Source organism: Symsagittifera roscoffensis, chromosome 2 (genome assembly GCF_963678635.1).
Source record: "Symsagittifera roscoffensis chromosome 2, txSymRosc1.1, whole genome shotgun sequence".
Classification (NCBI taxonomy): Eukaryota; Metazoa; Xenacoelomorpha; order Acoela; family Convolutidae; genus Symsagittifera; species Symsagittifera roscoffensis.
Window position 1 is genome coordinate 79,876,674 of NC_087063.1, and position 10,047 is coordinate 79,886,720.

Below are 10,047 nucleotides of genomic sequence, written 5' to 3' on the forward strand. Positions count from 1 at the left end.
CCTACTCTATTTATCTCTTATTTTTCGGGAAAGCACTTAGATCTGCCATTAATTGATTTTCAGGAATAATTCAGAATACATAAAATACTTTTCTTATAAATAATCTATAGAGATTTATACCACCATAACCGCCCACAAATAAACCATTACCTTTACTCATTCGTACAACCACACGTACAATATACAATTGTCCATACACACTTAGCCAAACAACTTTTGTTAATTACTCGACCACACATACCTTTACGCAAATCAATAGTAAAATCCAACCAACAGCCATACATAACATACATCCATGTAAAGGTCCATACACGCAACTACACAAAACTACATCCATGTAAAGGTCCATACATGCAACTGCCCACGCGTATATATATATATATATATATATATATATATATATATATAGATAGACTTAAAGTCGAAAAAAACAATCATGAAAGATGATGGAAGTTAAAAGTCAAATGACTTCAATCAAACACATAATTTTGAGGCCCCTTGAGGTTTTTTGTTTTGCGTCAAATGACTCCAATCAAACACATAATTTTGATATTTTTGTTTTGCTATCTGATAACAATTTGATTTTTTGCAATAGGGCTATTTTTATCAATAGGGTGATATTCAAATTTTATCATTCTACGTTTATAGAGTCTAATTGAATAAGTACCACTCAAATATTTTCAAATTTTTGTCGGTTTTCATTTGTTTAGCTAACTTTTGGCCCAAATGGCAGTTTTTAGCTAAGACACTAAATGTAACAGTACCATTCGGAAAAAAACCCAAAAAATGGCGTTATCTCACGATAACGTAAGATTTTTCTTTATATAGAGTTAGTTTTTTTTTCAACGCAAAATCGTCAATGAAAACTAAATTAGTCGTCGCTTCACTGATGTTGAAAAGTAGTTTTCGATGGCCATTAAAATCAGTAAGATAGTCTATGTAAAACACTGACTTATTGATGAAAATGTATTTTGAATGAACTAGTGTAAATTATATAAATTGTATAAAGTATATAAGTTGTTAAATGGGTAGTGCGACAATTCGTAACTGGCGACTATTCGTATCAAGGCTATGGCAAGTAGCGTACTCTTCGCTCCGCTGCGCTTACATCCTGCACGAGGGGAATACGGCGGATCAGTGTTCCGCGCTTAATCTACCGTTACAAACTGTCGCCTAATACGAACTTTTGCCCATGCGAATTGTTGCGTGTTACGAATTGTCGATTCATGGTTATATGCATTCAACAAAATCGCCGTTCCAAAACTTTTCCTCCACAAGAACATTTGTTTCGATTTTTTCCTGTCGTCGGGTACCTTCTTTGAACAAACCTAACTCAATTGATCTGAAAATTGTTTTGGTTAGTTAGATTTCTTCAATTACAGTGACTGACATATTTAAATGCCACATAATGGCTAGTGTTGAACTCTTTGTTAGTTTTTTCTGAGAGATTAAACAAAAAACTTGAATTTAAAGTAAATCTTTCGAGCAAATCATTGAAAAAATTATCTCAATATTTACTCCGACCTCTCACTCCATTCCTAAATTGGATATAAGGAACTAAGTCGTAGGTTAGGTTTTTTCACCCAATATCAGGCATAAAGAAAGCTAAAACTATTATTCGACCTGCAACCATTCTGTTGATATTTCATAAGGAACGCTCGTCAAGTGGGAGACACCTTACGAGGACAAACTGTGCATTCTGTGCATTGTAAACGGATTCCGCAACCAGCCAAAATCAGATTGGTTGCCGAATCCGCAACATTTCTACTTTTCTTTGATCTTCTTTGCTGTTTTGGATTCCACAAACAAAAACTTAAAACCTCGTACCGCTCAAAATCGCTTCAAAAATGGGCAAAAATTGCGCAGTCCGCAACTGTATTTGCGGAAACGAGAACAGTTTGTGGAATCCACAAACAGATAATAAAACAAGTGTATACTTACAGTGTGCTGTTGCGGAATCCGCAACTGTAAGCGGAATCCGCAAATTGTAAGTGGAATCCGCAAATTCTAAATGGAATCTGCAAATTGTAAGTGGAATCCGTTTGTAAGTGGAATTTTGTTTGCGGATTCCACTTATATTTGCGGATTCCACGTATATTTTGCGGAATCCATTTACAGCTGCGGAATCCAGAACAACTAGCTATATTTGCTTGTTGTGGATTCCGCAACTATACAAATGTGCCGACAAAATTCACAAAACTGTGTGCCTATCCAGTGCACAGTTTGGCATCGTAATGCATGTTTTTTGGTGACATATTAAAATCCTATTTGTCATGATTCAGATTCCAAAAAAAAATAGAAAAAGTAGCATGAGTGCTGAGAAAAAGTAGTATGCTAATAATACCACTGATTAAAGGCTGATTGAAGGCTGACCTCTTCATTTCATTCTTCTATAGAGTTAAGGTTTTTCGGCAATTACTACGGTTCAAACTTTCACAATGAATAAATATTTGTAAGGACATTTTATAAATCGAATTATATTGAATAAATGGGAGCATGCTCCTACCCATATAAATATTTTTGTTACAAAAGACCAAAACATAATTGTACGTCAGATGGAAGAGAATTCGGAATTTTCTCCGGCTTAACCGGCTATTTTTCGTATTTTTCTCCACCGAAGACTGTACCAAAATTCATAAATTGAAGACTATTATTATCGATTATTTCGTTGTTCCGGTTAAACACATTTGAAATTATTTGTAAAACGTTAAATTATGTAGACATACAAACACCACAGCAAAGAAATACACAACACTGAAATTAAAATAGAGAAACTTTGATTGTATCGTTTTAATTTTGAACACGACACTACGCTATTTAAGCTATTTATTTTTCAGCTCCCCGGTGACTTCTTGGTTTTTCTCTGACGAAGATGATGACGAGCTGCTATCTGAGTCCACATCTATGATCTCCTTGACCCTATCTTTGGGGTCATTGACCTTTCCAGGGGGCATTGCCTCATTGATGGCATCGAACTTCTGGGCCTGTTCGAAACTGAGTCTTTTCTTCTGGCCTAGCAGTTGCAGTTCAATGCTGTCTCGACTTCGACTCAGAGTTCCCTGGGGTAGTTTTTCGTCTCCACTTAGACCACCTGTCAAATGATTGGAGCAAGTTAACATCCTCTCCCCTCTAGCGTTTTAGAGGGTTGGTTGGCTAAAGTTGTTTCCAGGATTCAGTTAATATAAGAAAAATTACAATTTTTCAAGTGGTTTGGTTATTTATGCAAAATTGATTGCAATTTTGATGCAAATTTCATGACGATTTATTCACAAGGAAAACGACCAGCATGTGAGCTGTTCAATTTTTCGCTGAGAACCGCTGCTGCACCCCTGCTTAAGAAATGCATGCAATTGTTTGGCTATTTTTCTGGACTGAGTTTTTTTGTTACTTTTCTACTTCTTGAAGTATGTTTTACACATAAACTTGTACACGCATTCTTTAATTTTCTGTTTAGCATACAGTTTATCATCACGCAGTAGCAGTACTCACTATACGGATGTACAGCCAACCTCTGGTGTTAAATCATTATTTATTGGTACGCTCAAGGTCATACATAAGTGATGACACTGAGACTAAGTGAGAGATCAGAGTATTGAATAACGATCTATCTCTCAGTCATAAGAAAACAAAGAAAAGAAAAATCTAAATTCAATCTTCTGAATAAAAGTATTGAATTACAACTTGTTTTCAATTGGATATCGCAACGCATATCACATGGCGCAGCCAGCAGGATTCGCAGCTCAAGACAACAGAACGGATATGGGAATCCCGGTATTTTGGGCATCAGCGAATCTAGACCCTCCGTGGCAGTTTAAAATCTGGTTCGAACAATTTCTCATGGCGGTTACGGTAAAAGAAAATGTAAACCCAGAGATTATTTTGGAAGAACCAAAAGACATATTAGAGGAACCACCACCACGCCCGGAGACGCCCAGGGATGGGGAGAACGAAGATGCAAGGAACGCTAGAATCCTTAGAGATAAACTAGCAAGAGACAGAGTAACATTGGAGAACGAAGAGAAAAGAACAAGAGGCCCAAGAGTTGGACACAATGTCTTCTACAACGAAGTACAGAAGAAACTGGTGTCACGACTATTTCTATCTTTGGGCACTGAGGGAAAGAAAAGATTCCTACAAAAGAATCCGCACGCAGAAATATCAAAAATGACGTTCAGAGAAGTAACAGATCTGGCAGAAGTCTCGTTTCAAAAAGTGAAATGTGTAACCTACGAGAGATACAAGTTATTTACGAGAATGCAAGAATCTGGAGAATCTCTAGAATCATTTCATGCAGCGTTAACTGCTCAAGCAGCCAGATCAGAACTAGGAACATTGGAAAATGAAATAGTGCGAGATTTGTTCATCTCGAAGATGAAGAACATGACATTACAGGATACGTTGACATTCGAAACTTTGGATCCAGTGGAAGTTCTAAAAAGAGCTATAAAATTCGAACATAGCAAGTTAACCACAATGGCATTTCAAAAGACTAATGCTGCGGCTGCAGGAGGATCAAGCAGCAATTACACATCGGGTGTAAGAATAAAACAGGAACCTGTAATGGCAGTACGAAATTTTGGGGGGAAAAACAAAACTCCAAATAAAAGAGAAAATAATAACAGACAGAATAATAACAAAAATCAAAACACGAAAACGAAACCATGTAATAGATGTGGAAGGTTGTTTGAACAAGGACACCTAAAAAACTGTCCAGCGATGGGAAAGGACTGTAAAAACTGTGGTAAACCGAATCATTTCGCTAAAATGTGCAGATCACAACAAGTAAGTGAAATTGCGGAAGATTCGGAAGAATCGATAGTGGAATGCGACCAGATCAGTGAAGGTGTTGGGTCATGTAGTGAATTTGAAGTCATGTTGATACATACCCATTTACCGGAAAATGAACGAGTTTCAAAATATGTCAAAGATCGGATCAATGAAATGAGAAAAGAAACAAACGGAAAAGTGGTTAGAGTTCAGAAAATAGACTCTATTCGAGATCCAACATTGAACCGCGTAAAGTCACTAAAGGCTATGGTACGAATAGATAACCAGATTATTCAACTAACAGTGGATACTGGTAGCCCTGTTTCATTTCTTAACTGGGCAACGACGAAAGAAATCATGGAAAAATCAAACAAAGTGAGATTCATACCGTCCGACAAATTGAACTTACAAACCAAATTTGTGGACTACAACAAACAACCGATCAGTATCCTGGGAGCCCTAAAAACCAATCTGAGGTCAGCGGGCTGGGAAGTTAAGGGTGCAACCTTTCTGGTATCAGAGCGGAAAACTAGATGTATCATGGGATTAGACTTGCAAGGACAAGTGGGAATAGTGACTACACAAAGAACAGCGCCAAAAGAACTCACCAGGTTTGACGTGCTCATGTGCGAGCAGTCGGAAGGTTGGAAAGAAAATTTTTTCAATAAATTTAAGAACTTATTTGAAAGGCAAGGCATTTCTAAAAACCACATCGCCAGTTCAAAATTCAAATACCCACTATGTCCGATACAAGAAAAGGGGAGAAGAATCCCAATTCATATACAAGATAAAGTCGAGAAAGAAATCGAGAAGTTATTGACAGAAGGTCATATAACAAAACTTGATAAGTGTACAAGCGATTGCTTTATCGCCCCGATTGTGATAACAGTAAAGAAGGACGACTCAATAAAATTGGCAATGGACGCGAAACCAATCAATAGACAATTGTTTAAAAACAAATACCAAATGCCGAATGTAGACGAACTTATTGATGGGGTAAGCCAGATTGTAACTGAAAACAAAAAGGGTACGCTATATTTTTCGGTGTTAGATTTGAAATATGCGTACAGTCAACTAAAATTGGCTGCAGATACAGCTAGGCAATGTAATTTTAACATTGTGGGCGGAAAAGCAACTGGAACTTACAGATTCTTGACAGGATTCTACGGACTAGCAGATATGCCAGCTGAATTTCAAAAGGCTATGGATAGAACCATCAATCATGCTAAAAACACATTCTGTTTCCTGGATGACATACTTATTGTGTCAAAGGGAAGTGAAACCGAACATGCCAACCTAGTAGAAGCAGTATTAAAGAAATTGGATGCGGAAAATTTGGCACTGAAACTATCAAAATGTGAATTTTTCAAACAAGAAGTGAATTGGCTGGGTCATCATCTCTCAGAAGAAGGAGTTAGACCGAAGATCACTAAAACGGAAGCGGTAGTAAACTTGAACCCGCCGAAATCCTTAAAACAACTAAGGTCATTTCTAGGAAGTATAAATCATCTCGCTAAATTTATACCTAACGTAGCAAGTCTGACAGAAAAATTAAGACCTCTTCTTAAAGAAGAAAATCAAAAGAAAAAGTTAAAAAACATGAAACTCCCGGTGAAAAAATTCGAGTGGGGGGATGTTCACACAGAAGCATTTAATGCTATAAAAGGAGCTGTGGCAAATATTACGAAAGTGCATTATTATGATGCAAATCGACAAACACGAGTTAAATGCGATGCTAGCCATGAGGGACTAGGGTCCACCTTAGAACAACAAAATGATGAAGGGTGGTGGGTCCCAATTTCGTTCGCATCTCGATACCTAAATGCACAAGAAAAAAAATACTCAACAAATGAGTTGGAATTATTGGCAGTGGTTTGGGCAGTAGACAGATATAAACACTATCTTCTGGGGAAACCATTTACCATCGCAACGGACCATAAAGCTCTTACAACAGCATTGGATGTTAATCAATCAAACAAGACCTATCAGTCACGTTTAACCCGGTGGGTTGACCGGTTACTGCCGTATCAGTTCAACATAGTTCACATTCCGGGGAGGGACATGGGTATAGTTGATTATTTATCGCGTGATCCTTTCAATGATCCCTGGCCCGAATCTGAATTAGACGAAAAGTTTGTAGTAGCTACGATAAACTCCTTTCATGAAGCGTTCGACTGCTGGAACAGTAGGCTTAAAGATTCAAGTTCGCTCAACCGGAACGAAAACGTTCTAGAATGTTCTAGAAGGAATGTTAGGAAACAGTCATCAAGTAATGGTTGCTATAGCAACCAAAACGGTCAAAACCGAACAAAGCTCGACCGGAACGAGAGAAAAAAGTTTCCACGACTGCAAAAACAGCTAAACACAACAGTTCAACAGAAACAATTCACTTTTTCGTCAAATCAACCCAGCAAACAGTCAGTCTCAGAAAATTGCAAAATAAAAAAACGACCAGTACTGAACAAAATAGGAAAAACAGACTCAAGAATCGAGATGTCAGAAAATACAAGCAAAACCTACGACTGGTGGTCCAGCTCACCACAAGATTGGCGGAATGAGGAGCGTGAGGAAAGCTTAATGGACCCAAAGTGGAACCGATCATTTTCCACCAACAACGAACTCTCGGGAGAAGAGGAAATCACAGAGACAGTACAACGTACAAGAAAGATTATACGAGGAGGAAGAAAAAATAGGGACAGTTCAGACAGCGAAACACGTCAGCAACAACGAGTAAAATGGTCACTGGAACCGGAACAACAACGAATAGCGGACCAACGATTGCTCTCTTTCTGGCAATTAATAGGCGGAGAAAACAATGTCCAGGAAAATCGAGAACTGGTGGCCGATACTCAAGAAGTCAGAGAAAATCTGGAAAACGATTTCAATCCAACATCGTCAAAACCGATCGCATCGACAGAACGAAAACTCAGTGAGGTGAACGTAATAGAAGTTGACCTAACAACCACAGAAGAGGCGGAGAGTGAGGAAGAAGTGTGCTCAATCCAACCGCCAAAGGGTCTAGGAAAATTAAGGCTGCAAAAGCAGCAACAAGTAGAGACTCTGGACAACCTCGCAAAGCTGTTCGACAGGAACTTACTAGCAGAACTGACCACAGAAGACACGTGGATGGACCGCCTCAGGAGAGTGATAGAGAGAGGGGACAAACAGGGATTCGAACTGATGGGACCCTATACAAATCCGTTGTGGTCTCAGATGGCAGTTCAGGACGACTGCATCTTAGTGAATAATCGGCTAGCAGTACCAGTTCAACTACGACAAGCTGTCCTGAAACGAATACATCGGGGACACCCAGGACAGGAAGCGATGTTGGGAGCAGCGCAATATCTGTGGTGGCCACACATGAATAAGGACATCGTGAATTTGGCAGAGGAGTGCCGTAGTTGTACCAGATATGGTAAGAATGTAAAATACCTTATTTCGAAAAATTCGTCAAAACCACTACCACTGCTCACGCAGCCGGGACAGGAGGTACAACTAGACTATGCGGGGCCTATAGAAAATCAAAAGGGAAAAAAAATCTATCTTCTAGTAGCTATTGATAGATTCTCAAAATTTCCATCGGTGAAGGTTACAAAATCCACAAGCGGAAAAAGCACAGTAAAATTCTTGAGATCATATATTGACACTCATGGAGTCCCTGAATCAATTCGTTCGGATCAATTTTCAGGCTTTAAGGGGAAAACTCTAAAAAAATTTTGTTCGGAACTCAATATCGAGCAAAAATTCTGTCCGGTGGGGGATCACAGAGGTTGTGGGTTGGTGGAACGTACAATTCAAACAATAAAGAGAAGACTGGGAGTGATGATGCTCGATGAAAATAATAAATCAATCAAATTATGTCTCAGTATTATAATGCGAGATTTACGATGGAACAAGCAGAAAATAATTCAAGTATCCCCGTTCCAAGCACATTTCGGCAGACTACCAAAAACAGAATTTAAAATTGTGAGGGATAGGTTTTTAAATAATTCTGATTCTTTAGACAAACAACACTTGGAACGCTCAGCACTGACTGCGTCTCAAATGAAAAGAAGGATTGACCAGTCAAGAGAGAATCTCAAGATAGTGCGTAAGGGACAACTGAGCAGGGATACAAGCCCACTGCACAAGCAGCAGCTAACATCGGACAGAGACAAAGAAAGAGCTAAAGCTCTAAAGGAATTGTTGGAGGCAAACGCCCGGTGGAACTACGAAAGAAGGGATGCAGCTAAAAATGACATCAGGAAACTAGTGGACGAGACAGGCCAACTCAATCCCGACCTTCGAAAAGAAATGATCTACTCTTGGGAAAAAGGATTTGTGGAAGATAAAGTCGAAAATCAATGCAAGTCACCACCCAAGACAATACTTAGAAAGGACCCCCTAAGGAAAAGCGGACAAGCCCTAACCAGACCACTAAAGGGGAAAATAGCTTCAGAAACAGAATCAACAATCAAGACATCGGCCGGTTCGATCTATAGAAAATCGGACATAGCTCAATCAAAAACCGTACTTACACAAGATAAACAGAGAAGCACAAGTAAAAGTCCATCGTCGGAACCTACAAAAAAGTTCAAACGAGTCAAGTCTCCAGAACTACTAGAGGAGTTGGAATCGGAGGACGAACTCCAAGGAGAAATGGAAATTGCAAATGAAATGGACCCAATAGAGCGTTTTCAGAAGAGTCAAACAATCGTCACTTCTAAGGACACAGAAGCCGGGGGAGGATTGAATCTTGCTATAAAAAGAGCAAAACCAAATTTGGCGGGACCAAATTCATCAGAGGAAATAATCACGAATAGGCCAGAAAAAAGCGGAAAAGAGAAGAAAGGCCGAAGCAGACAACAAGAGGTGACATTGGCAAATCAAACTGCGACTGCAGTCAACTCGGAACAAAAGCAAGCAATGTCTAAGCCGGATTCGGTCACAGTAGATACCAAAACCCAGTCGAGTTCTACGCCGAAAACCAAACAGCGTCCAAAACTGAAGGGCATTGACGCGCACACCCCTCTTGAAGATATAGTGGAGACTTTTCACAATAGAAATTTGGCGCCATCTGACTGGGAAAAGTACGCGGACCAGCTATTAAAAAGAGGAGTGCAGCGAGTTGCGGATGAACTTAGAGAAAATCCTCAAAAAGGCTCAGAATTGGATACGAATTTCGAACCACCACAAGGATTCTCGGACGAATCAAGTGCGGAAGAGTCAGGTGTTCGACGGAGTTCAAGACAAACAAAAAATAAAGAACCCAAACGTTTCGGAGATCCGATAAAACACTCA

At 39.2% G+C, this 10,047-nt stretch overlaps 2 protein-coding genes across 2 annotated transcripts in view; one reads left to right on the forward strand and one right to left on the reverse strand.

Moving 5' to 3' along the window:
- Positions 1-10,047, reverse strand: part of LOC134840603 (uncharacterized) — a 476,174-nt gene that overhangs the window by 304,582 nt on the left and 161,545 nt on the right. The window lies entirely within an intron of this gene.
- LOC134840604 (large ribosomal subunit protein bL19m-like) overlaps positions 1-10,047 on the forward strand; it is a 250,826-nt gene that overhangs the window by 53,029 nt on the left and 187,750 nt on the right. The window lies entirely within an intron of this gene.